Source organism: Molothrus ater, chromosome 5 (assembly GCF_012460135.2).
Source record: "Molothrus ater isolate BHLD 08-10-18 breed brown headed cowbird chromosome 5, BPBGC_Mater_1.1, whole genome shotgun sequence".
In the NCBI taxonomy this organism is placed as follows: domain Eukaryota; kingdom Metazoa; phylum Chordata; class Aves; order Passeriformes; family Icteridae; genus Molothrus; species Molothrus ater.
The window spans coordinates 70638417-70650458 of NC_050482.2; the positions used below are offsets into that span (position 1 = coordinate 70638417).

At 38.6% G+C, this 12042-nt stretch overlaps 1 protein-coding gene across 17 annotated transcripts in view; it reads left to right on the plus strand.

The window, feature by feature from the left end:
• Positions 1-12042, plus strand: part of PLEKHA5 (pleckstrin homology domain containing A5) — a 159170-nt gene that overhangs the window by 67039 nt on the left and 80089 nt on the right. Inside the window, exon 1 of one of the 17 annotated variants that reach the window (XM_036401787.2) lies at positions 8064-8129. The exons of the other annotated variants lie outside the window; for them this stretch is intronic. The gene's annotated coding sequence lies outside the window, so the exon portion shown is untranslated. Of the gene's footprint in view, positions 1-8063; positions 8130-12042 lie in introns of those variants that run through there. 17 annotated transcript variants of the gene reach the window in all.

Consider the following 12042-nt stretch of genomic DNA (forward strand, 5'->3'; position numbering starts at 1 on the left):
AATGGAATTCTGTTCTGGTATCTTACCGTGGCACTGCCCTATAACAGGAAGTTTAAGGTCCGAAGTTCATCAGCTCAAGGCGCTGAGCACTAAGATGTTCTTGTCTTGTTGTGTCTTGTAATAATTCACACTCACAGGACAGATTCAGATTGATAATTTCATCCATTGGATGCAGTTTTTTATTTCATTACTTTGTCTGTATTGAAACCAAGGAAGAACAGTTTCAATTTTGTTAAGACAGGACTATTAAATGTATTAATCAGTCTGGGACTTGAACAGAATTAGATTTATTTAATTTCTTCATTTTATGTTATAGTGATATGTCTAGTAGAGTGGTAATGTGTCAGTTTCTGATAACTGTGTTGAAGTGATATTGAGAGTCTCTGACTGCATTCCCCTTCTCCATTTTCACCCAAAAATTTATGAAAGCTTCTGCTGCACCTATGTAAAGCTGGAACAAAGTCAGAGAACTATGTGGTAAAGTAATAGCACAGCCGAGAGAAGAGGAGCTCAGAAATGTCAGGGTCTTAAGAGTGCCTGGGGTGTCTCCATACCTGTACAGAAGTTCAGCCACTGCTTTACACTAAGCAACTAACTACAACCATGTTGTAGTTCTTCTACACTTCTAGACTCTTAACACTTCTAGACTTTCTGATCCAGAAAGCTCTTTAGCTTCCCAGGCTCAATTTTTTGTCTCTTGTTACCTCCATAGTTTTATATGAAAGACTAAATGAAAATGGCTCAGCCATTTCCTTGAAAAATATTAGAAGAAAAATGCTTTCAACAGTTTTATAATGTTTGCAGCTGGTTCCCTGCAAAGCTCTGATATCCCTGTATCAGTGTTCAAGTTTGCAATTTGAACACTGAACCAGTGGACCCTTTTTCACTGAAAAGCATTTCAGTGTCTGCAAATAGTCTACACTTTCTTTACTTTTAACTTGAGGGACCTCATGCACACACCAGTAGCATTCTTACTGATAAAAATGCAGACACTGTGACTGGTGAATACACTTCCACTTCTCTGCAGCTTTCTCATACTGAATGAAAATAGAAGAACCTTTTAAATTGAAGAATTACAGTAATAAGGAATAATAATCAGTAAGACGCTGTTGCTCTTTATCTAGATAATAAATTAGTTGAAGACAGTAGATTCCTTTGCTGATTCTGTTGACATCACAGTCCTTGCTCTAGAGGCAGAAATTGTATTTTACAGGTTTAAAGTTATTTATCAATAACTTTGGCATGTCATCCATGTTAGAAACAACTACCCCAATGTGTAGAATAGAGAAGCTTATAACCTCTAACCAGATGTTTTTTCAGAGTGTATCAAGCCCTTTATGACACTGCAGAGATGGTTATCAGTAATTCTCTTTCTGTCCAAACATTGAATTCATGTTTTCTGACAGGCAGTATCCAATAGATGTGGATCGTCAGAATCATTCTGCAAAGAGCTGAACTGTTTGTAATGTGAGTCTTGTTATAATTATTGGGGGAAATGTGTCTTCTCAAGCTCAAGTAGTGAATATTTGATATCCTGATTATTTTTCAGATATCAAAATGACTAACCTAACCTGACTGGAATGTAATTATAGAAACCATGAAGCTAAGCAACTGCTCTGCACTGGCTTGAACATTTGCAAAATCATTAAAAGGCAGTGGAGAAAAATCCTGAGAAAGCTGCTTGTCACATTGTCATCTTAATCCTTGGGGAAAGTCTGCAAAATACTTTTAAAAGACAAGCATGGAAATGAAATTCAGAAAGCTGTTAGGTCTTAAAACTCATGAACTCAGTGGTTTTAAAGCACATGATTCTGTGGACCACTTCAGCCAATCCCACTGATTTAGCACCTTCCTTTTTAGGGAGAGAGAAAAAGGAAGAATATTATTGAATGAAATGAAATGAACAAGTCTTGCTCCCCTTTACTGGAGTGTAAAACTCCAGTGTAAAAAGAAAACATCAGAAGGCTGGTAAGAGTAGGCAAGTGATATCTGCATGGCAGCAGCTTCCTGTGACTTTTTTTAAACAGAAGATTGCTACTAATGCTTGTATCGAAAATATTTATAATTTTTTTTCATTTATCACAACCCAAGAAAATTGCTGTCAATTTAGGATTACAGATTAATTTAAAATGTTTCCATTAGTAACTGCTTTATCAATTCTGAAAAGTATTTTTGCACAAATCAAGATAAATGTTGACTTAGACTGTTGTTTATTTTCTGTAGAACAGAAGTCCTTAGCATACTGGAAATCTTGGGTTTGAAGAATCTCTGAGAGCACTGCTGTGTGAGCATGTGATGCTGCTTCAGTGGCCTCCTTGTGGATTGTATTTGGGTTTTTGCCACTGGGGGGAGCAGAAGACTGTCACAGACTTCAGGGATGGAATAAGTGTCTGTCTTCCATCTCAGAAGATTCAGGCCTTAATGATGAGTTTTGGGACACTGTGTGTCCTTCATGTCTGGCACATGCTTGAAAATCTGTTTTCCAGTGAATAAAATGTCTAAATAATCAGGTTTTATGATTGCGCTTTCCTGAAGAGTTGCATCCTGGGTTAAACATGAAGTGCATTTTAGAAAAGCAAGGGAAGGAGCTAAAGGGGCTTAGAAAAAGGAGGGAGAGGAACTTACACAGGCAGATAGTGACAGGGTAAGTGCAGTTTTTAATTTGAAAGTTTTTAATTTGCAGTTTTTAATTTGAGTGCAGGTTTTTATTTTAAAAAGGCAGGTTTAGTTGGGTATTAGGAAGAAATTCTTGCCAGTGAGACTGGTGAGGCACTGGCACAGGTTCCCCTGAGAAGCCTGTAAATGCTTCATCCCTGAAATTTAACAGGTTGGACAGGGCTTGGAGCACTCTGGGATGGTGGAAGGTGTTCCTGCCCATGGCAGGGGGGTGGAACCAGAGGATCTTTAAAGTCCCTTCCAACCCAAACCTTTCTGTGATAGAGTGAGGAGTAGGTTCTGACTGGTGTTGGCTTCAGCAGTGAGCTAAAAATCCCTGAAACATTTTTGTTTCAGCTGTTGCCTAATGGCAACTCCTGCAGCCTGAGAGTGCGGTTTGCTTTAATAAAAGATGCTGTAGAAATGTATATATGTTTGTAAAATTAATGCATTCTTTAACCAGACATTTGCTTTAATCTTGGTCTTTCAGCAGTAAATCTAAAAATGCTGTTCCCTTCCTCTGAAAGCATTGGGATGGAGGAAACATTCACTTTGCTTGTTTTCATTTTCAATACATAGAATCAAAGGCTGTATATAAACTATAAACATGTTATTCTAGTATGACTGCAACTCTAAATGCTGCCTGGTTATTCCCAAGCTCATTGAAGGTTCTCTGTAGGTCTTTGTGTGTCATGTAATTGGGAAAAAGAGCCCTGTGGGCTGTTGAGGGCTTGCCTTGCCTGCTGAGGTTGCTGGACTGGTAATGTTCATGTTGCATGCAGTTTCCATTACCTGTCTTTAAATCCTTTGATGTTTGGGACAGAACAAGGCATTCCAGTTGCAAGCCAAGGCTGGGCTTTCCCATTGGGAAAACTTGTTCTGTCTGTACTGTCAACAGCAAGCAGTCAAAATTCCTGGTTTCAAATTCATTATCATTTTTGCTCATGGTGTATAGAGCTTAAACTAAGCGAAGCAAGCTTAAAGAAATGCTTGGGTGACACTTCAGTGCTCTCAGTAGAGAGATTTATAGCAGGGTTGTGGATGCAGAGGAAGTATCAGGTGGCAGCTCCCAGCAGATCCTGGAGCATTCCAGCAACCTGGGGCAGTGATGTGTTTCCTATGGGGTCATTTGTTGTTCCACCTCTTCTTTTTTTTTTGTTTTGACAGATATAAGCTGCCTTAAGGCCTTTACCCCTCCTAGGTTGGTTTTTGGTTTGTTTGTTTGTTTGTTGTTTTTTTTTAATATGACATTCATGTTAAAGTTATTTTTTGACTGATGCTTGGAACAGCCATGGATTCTTATTCTAGGAGCATAAACAGCTGAGGGTGCTGAGTGAGCTGACAGATGTCACCATGAGAGTGATTTTTATCAACTTAGATAACCCTGATGACTGCAAATAGACAAACATTGCTGTGTTCAAAAAAAAAAAAAAGGCAAGAAAAGGAATCCAGGGAACTAAACACTGGTCAGCTTCACCTCTTTCCCTGAGAATATTAATGAGCAACTCATTTAAACTGTTCCTAGGCATGTGAAAGACTGGAAGGTAATTGGAAACAGCCAGCATGGATATATCAAGGAAAAATCTTGCTTGACCAACCTGGCTGCCTCCTACAGTGACTGCCTCTGCAACTGAGGGAGAAAACAGTGGAAACCACATCAATTCAGCAAGGCTTTTGATGTATCTTCATGTGGTACCTTTGTGTCTGAGCGTGGGTATGGATGGCATGAATGGTGAAGAATTGACTGCACCATAAGCAATCAATAATTTGAAGTTTCAGTTCAGTGGCTGTTTGCAGAGTCTTTCCTGGAGTTGCTGCTGGGGTGGAACTATTTTGTCACTGATCAGCAAGTCAGTTCCTCACACAGGAGTGAGGCTCATGCGGAAATGGCAGATGGAAAAGACTTTGGTGGTCATCAAGTTGAGCCTCGTGCTCAGAGGTAAATCCAATGCCAGGTCAGATGGCAAAGGCCCTTGTCCAGTTGAGTCTCAAAAATCTTCGAGAAAGACTTGGAATCATTCTCTGCTCAAGAGGCTGAAGGAGATTAATGCGTTTGGTCTGAAGAAACGACAAAAGCAGGGACTTAACTGCATCCTTCATTACCTACATGGACTTTTTAAATGAGACAGACTCTCTTCAGAACTGTAAAAAGAGCAATGGTCATAAACTACAGTAAAGCACATTCTAACAGATTAAAATAAAAATAGTAGTAAAAAACCCAAGCCACTTGAGCAGAGAATGGATTCCATGTCTTTCTCGAAGATTTTTGAGACTCAACTGAACAAGGGCCTTTGCAATCTGATCTGGCATTGGATTTACCTCTGAGCACGAGGTTGAACTTGATGACCACCTAGAGTCTCGTCCATCTGACATTTCTGCATGAGCCTCATTCTTATGTGGCATCTTTTTGACCTAAGGTTTTTGTATATTATAGCATTTACACTGACTGTCCATAAGGCAGCCTGTTGAACAAATCAGAAGTATGTTCCCTAAATCAAATGTCTAAAGACTTTAGTAAAATAATTTACTAAAGTCTTAGTAACTTAGATGTGAACATAAACCCCTAAATTCTGTGAAAAATATAGGCAGTATTGCCATGTGGTTGTGTGTACATATGCCCAGAGCAATTTTATTTTCCCCTGCTCCTTGGGCTCAGTTATGTTGGTTTGGCTGAAAAAACCAAAATTTTTCTTACTGAAAATAGCAAGTTACGTTAAGTGGGACATAACTCTCTAGTTCAGTAGTGACAAAGTGTGTCCTGTTGTACTATTCTGATTTAGACTATTAGAATTCGTCTTGGCTCCCTTATATTTTTAGGAAGTTAAGCTCTGTTGAAAATTATGGTGCTTCAGCACTGACTGCAATCTCAGTTTGAAGGCCTTCAGAAATAACTAATTTTTAAATGGAGTTCAAAACTGGACAAAACCAGAAAGTCAGTGTAATTAAATATTAAGATTTTCTCTTTCAAAATCAGCCCTTACATTCTGGCAAGCTTCTGTCTCTCAAAACTGGTAGATCTTTGTCTTCCAATGTCATGTGCTAATGCTTCATCAAGTCTTAACACTGAACTCAGGGCTGGAGGCTATTAATGAAATTTAGATTCTTCTGGAAATAGCACAGCTCTTACAAAGAGAGGCTTTAATGCCACAGAACTAACAGGAGATTAATTACTTCTGTAAAACTTATCATATGCTATCAAAAAAAGGAGGAGGAGATTGCTAACTTCATTTCAAGCAGTGGATCAGTATTGTGAATTAAATGTGTCAAGCAAGAAAAGGAGGCACAGTCTCTAATATTGACCACTTAGCACATGCCTGTATAATACCACAATTTTGAATCCCACCATTTTAGTCCAACAATGGTGATTTCTATTTATTTAAGTCTGAAAAAAATAATTAAAAAAATATCAGATTAATAGAACTTGAATTTATTAATCCATCCAGTCACATTTTGAAATACAGTGCATGGCTTTGCATTACTACAGACTGACGGTAAAACTCATATTTTCCAACTAATTTCAGCATTGTTAATACTTGGCTCAAGTCTCACATTCCATACTTTTTCGGAAAACAGCATTTCACAGGTTTTGCACTCCAGATTTTTGCCATTCTAAGTGTGACAGGTGAAATTGTTTCAAAATAGGTCACTTGCCTTCAGGGTTTAGCACTTGTGGGTTTTGGAGCCAGCCTTTTTCTGACACAGAAGGGTTTGATGATCTCACCCCTTAGCTCTGAACAGGCTTCTGGCAGGAGTGTCCTGGGCACTGTTGAGCACTTGGCTGCTTCTCTTTAACCAGTTCCTTCCATGACAGCTTGTAGCCTGCATTTATTTCTAGTTCGTTCTGCCCCCAGCTTCTGATTTTGATGCTGCTCACACTGAAAATTGAGGGATAACTCAGGTTTCAATCCCCATTTAAAGCCTTTTCTGACTGCCTGACACTTTTGGGGTGTTTTCCCATTGCTATCAGAGGAATGTTTTCAGTTGTTCTAACTTGAGTTGCCATTTCTTTGCTTTGAAGGCTTCTCTGTTCCCTCTAGTTTGTTACTTTATGCATTCCTTAGAATTTCTCATCTTGCACGTGTGGGATCATTTTTTAAAAAGCAGCGATTTATCTTTTGAATTTGCTTTTTTTTTTCTGCAAGACTTGTCTCTTTATGGCTCACATATTTTCACTAATAGATGTGCAAAAATAAAGGCCTTCTCTGTGCAGAAAGGCTGACACTGCCCTCAGTGCAGTTGACTGAAGGTGGTGGTTGCCCACACAGTGCCCCCGTTGGTTGCTAACCAGCTCTAATTTAGGATGGTGTTGGCTCAGGACTGTTGGAAATCTGTGGGCTGTCATATTTAAAGATGTGTGTGATGCTAATTTGAAGATAATCTTTGATGTTTAGGGTTTTAATATGAAATCTCTGTGCTCTAGTCTAAAATTTGGGACTTTGTAGAAGACCCCAGACATCCCTTCAATGGCAACTCTGCTTTTTACTATTGCAAAAGTGAATTTTATGCACCAAATAATTTATTCATGTTCTTCATCTCCTTCTTGTTTTATATTTTTAGAGTATTAGTCCCTGGTTTTTCTGTCCAGTATAGAAATTTCCTGCAGTGCCTGTTGTGATAATTTCTTTCCTTCTGTGGTGTTCCTCACAATGTTTATAGCTTCACATGCTGCATTAGTAGTTTGGATACATCTATTTCAGTATTAAAACTTCCTGATTTTAGCACACAAGCATCGTGGATTTTGCTCATTTCTTTTTTTTCTTTCCATCCAAAAGAAAATGCTTCCCAATGAAGTTGGCCAAAATCCTGAGGATTGCGCTTCCTTTGTGGGGCACACCTTGGGGCAGAAAAGTCCACAAAGGAAGAAAGGTGACCTGGCTGAGGGCAACTCTGCCAGGCCAAGAACTTCTCAGCTGAGTTAGCTGAAGCTTTGTAGACAGATTCCCAGTGCTGTGGTGCCAGTCTTTGCTCTTCCCCTTCATCTCATGGAGTTTTTTCTGACTACTGCTGCCAGAAAGAAAATCCTTGCAGGTTAGAGATGATTAGAAGAGTATATTTAGATAACATCTGGGGCCTGTTTTGTGGTTTGGGTTTTTTCTCACTTTTTTCTGGCTGTAATAGTTTGTCTAAGCTCAAGATATGCTGTTAAAATCTGTACTGTTATCTCCTGTTGAAACTCAATCCTGTAGTTAAAACGTTTTGTTTTCCATCATCTGGAGGATGAGATTTTATTGGTAGGAGAGAGTCAATAGTTTGGAGCTGCAGTAACATTTCAGGAATAAGTGACATCACTCTGGGATCAGCTTTCTCAGAGTCTAGCAATCCTGACAGCTAAGTTGCTTTTCCTCTGGGTCAGGGCTGTGCAGCACTCACTGGGAAACAGCTTCCAAGAGAAAAGGGTCGTCCCTCACATCTTACTTGTGTTTTCCTGTTTGTGTGTCAAGCTTGTGCTAAAGAATTCATGTCTCTGGAGACTGGTGAGTAATTCTTATACATTTTAATGATTGTTTTTCCTAATAAAGCATTTCCTCCCACTTTGGAAAAAATGCTTTTTTAAAGATTTTTTTTTTTTTAATCCAGCATTCAATAACTCGCAATATATATGCAAAGCAGAACACAACTTTGTAGAGTTCAAGTTAAGATTTTAAGTAGAAGCCTAATTGTGGGTAGAGGTTGTGTTTGTGTTTATTACTTACTGTAACTGTGTCTCACTTCCAAGATTTTTATTTAGACATGCTTGTCTGCTAAATCATGTCATAGAGATGAAATGTAGCAGGAATTTGAGCTTTTTTAAATTAGCTTGCAATGCTGGATGGGAAGTACTTTCCAAATAGACACTTGTAAGGTACCTGATTTTAACACACAGCTCATATGGCAGTGTTACTGGATGCCAGGTTTCAAATGTGATTTCGGGGGTTGTAAGTGCTTGTGGAGGGCACAAAACAGAAAACCAGGTACATTTCCAGTCAGTGTATATATCTGTGTGTATATCACCTGCAAAGCTGGGTGTTTATTTCCGTAGGGATGTCGTATAATGAGCTGCAAAATCTGTCAGCATAAAAATTATTTCGGAAAAAAAACCAGCCAACCTACAAAGCAGTATCTGGTTGTAGCTTAGGATTTAAATAACTGAAAACCACTTCAGTTTCCACTTCATGGTAACTGTTTTCTCTTCATAGGAGAAATATAAAATGCATGTCTTCTTTTCTCCTCCGTGGCAGTTAAATGTCTAATTGTAAAAGTGCTGCAGTCCTGTGACACTCAAAAATCTTGTCAGATTCCATTTTTGAGAAGGTTTTTTATATTTTATAGCTAGAAAATTACAGCACAATTATCTCCAGGGAGGCATTTAGCAAGGGAAGCCCAGGGTTTTGCTGTGTCACTTTGATTTTGGTTTCTTTTGGTGTTCCTTTAAGGATGACAAGTCTTGATGGATGAATACATGCAAAAAAAATGTCGTCTTCATCTGTTTGAAGATTCTGGGGAATACTGCAACTCATCTCAGTAAAAGTTAGGTATTGATTTTCATCAGGAAATAATTCCAGACAGAATTTGGATGGTCTGAATCAGAGCTGTGGGTGGATGTAATACATCAGCTTCCAGAAACCTGTGCTTAGGGTAATTTCATTAATGCAGCAACTGGCAATTCTTGTGGTGTGGTGGTGTGGTGGTGATGTATTGCAGATGCAGAATGGATGTAATATTTATGATTTACGTGATTTGGAAGATGACTGTTAGCATTGAAGTTCCTTTGTAGCTCTGACTCTTCATGTAGGTGGTTTGGCTCCTAACCCAGAACTAACAATGAGCTCTGGGAAAAGCTTTTTAAATTCTGTTGTCGTGAATAGAAAAACGATTTTCTGTGTCATTATAGTTCCCAAATAAATTCTAATGTTGAATTTAGATAAATTTTAATGTTTCATTTTAGTGAGATGCTTATCTTATCAACTTGGTGCCTTTTTTATATTTCTCTTTAAGCTTGATAAGTTGAATTTTAATGCAAGTTTTATCACTGGTTTGTTTTGTTGGGTTTTTTTAGTGTGATTTGAGCATAGCCATAATAGTTTTTTATAGGCAGTTATATCAAACTGTCTTCAAAGATGTTTAAAGTGTGCTGTGCTTTTTGGTATACTGAATGTACTATTAGATGGAAATAAATACAGAGGCTATGCACAAAAATGAAGTGCTGGTAGCATTTTAGGTTTGGAATTGTATAGATTGAATGGCATAAATTGCTGTTGTGCTGTTCTGTTGACAGGAATTTAGGATTGTACATAAACTTCTAATTTGCTACTTTTCTTCAGCAAAAAAACCCCATGCAGCTATACATTTAAGTTAATCAGTTAAGCACATAATAATGTGCCTAAATTCTTTCCAGAAAAGAAAAGGGAATGGAATGGGGGGCCTTTCTTAAGTATAGGTCTAGAAATGCTTACTGCATATGTTAGCTTGATCATGGCTGCTAGTATGAGACTTTCTGGGTTTGTTGGTTAACTGAATAGAGGCATAGTTGGTGTGGTGGTAGCTAGAATTTTCCAGTTACTTTTTCCAGCCCATAAGAGTCACAGTCTAGCTCATAAGTTTCCTGTTTTCTTGCAGGTTTTGGGTTGCTGGTTTTGGGGGTTTTTAAAGGAAAAAACAATACAGTTTTAATATGAGCAAGGTTTTTAAATCTTAAAATATACTTTTATTTAGATGTGTGGCTACCTAACATAAGCTAGCAGAGGAATATATTGATGTATTTAAAGCTGTGTGTCACTGAACTGCATGACTGAAAGAAACTTCTGGCTTTGCCTCTAAATTGAGCCAGGTGTATCAGTCTGCTATTTTACTGGTGAAAGGGGGTTACATGTGGTTCTTCTGATGTTGAAACTCCTGTTTTATCTAAATAATATGATCCCTACTGGAACACCAGGTGTGAACATTCAGTGTCATCTGCAGATTCACTTACCTCGCCATAGAAACAAATTTTTTGCAGTAAACAAGTGAAAGCTGTCATGCAGACAAAAAATTTTCAAAAGCCTCAAGTGTGGTGTTTATTTTGGGAGGCGGAGAGGGAAGGGATAAATTTCTGATTTCACCTGAGCAGTGAAATAGTTTAGAGCCATGATCATGGAACAAATTCTTTACCTCAAAATACCTTCTGCCTAATGAAGAAAAATATGAACAACATTCATGGCAAGGCACTATTTTGCTTGCTCATACTTGCTTTTGGGGAAGCTGATGAATTCATTGCTTGAACTTAAGTTTTTTTTTTTTATATGCTTCATACATTGATCTATTTTCTCACTTTCTAGAATGTTCTTTTTCTGCAAAACACTGAAAACACTTATTTTGTGAAGACCGTGTTTGCTTTTATTACATAACATATTCTGAAATCAAGCTTTTATCTTGGCATTAAATCGTTTAAAACTTTAGTTATGGGGCAATGCCAGTCATTCTAGGGCTGGAGCTCTCCAAGCAAAAGTGAAAATAAATGTTATCTGAAGTTGTTTGACCAACATGTATTTTGGCTTGTGCATTTTCTGTTCCTTTAAAATGTGTAGAGTAGGCTGGATTGTTTGGTTTGGGTGGTTTTGTTTTAATTATCTCCAGGAAAAGGGCATGAGGAGGGAGGGGACCATGGCAGATGTTTTTTGCTGACTTGTCATTGGCAGAGCATCCTCAGAGCCCTGCCTGGGGCAGGCATGGATCAGGAGTGTGCTGGGTGTTAGCAACCCTATAAACAGCAGGCATGGGAAACCTCCCAGGCCAAGGCATCAGTATGGCCAAACTCCATAAATTCCTACTCCATGGAAGAGTTCTCCTAGTGACAGTTTGTTTTCAACATGCAAAACTTACTTTAGTCCCCATTCTTCATGTGGAATGAGAAATTGCTGGTGAACTGATTTTTTTTCTCCTCTCCCAGCTTCTATTGTTAAAATTCATTGCTTTATGAGGTCCAAATTGCATATGAGGAGAATAATATTCAAAAATACCTTCAAAAAGGCTCTGTCTTCAAGGGACTCTTATTGTGATGTCCACCATGAAAGAGTATCGTTGTCCATACAGCTCTGGCCAGTAGCCTGTTCTAGAGATTTCATTGCCACCTTCATCAGAGCAGGATGCACAAAACCAGGTTGATAAAGAGTTAAACACAGTCTGTGATTGCTGTTCCATGAGTTCTGTGGTGCCTGGAGCTCCAGTGGGCGCCAGGAATCCAGGTTTAAAGGAAAGAAACAAATAAATATTGGTGTTTTCAGCCAGGAAAGACCAAGGGTGTTGGGTGTTTTCCTCTTAGTGCCAATTCTGAAGTATTGTGCCACTCCAAACCTGCTGGCCATAAATACATCTCCAAACTCGCCATGGTTTGGAGTTAGGAAAGGGAGTACACCCATAGAGAAGCTGGAT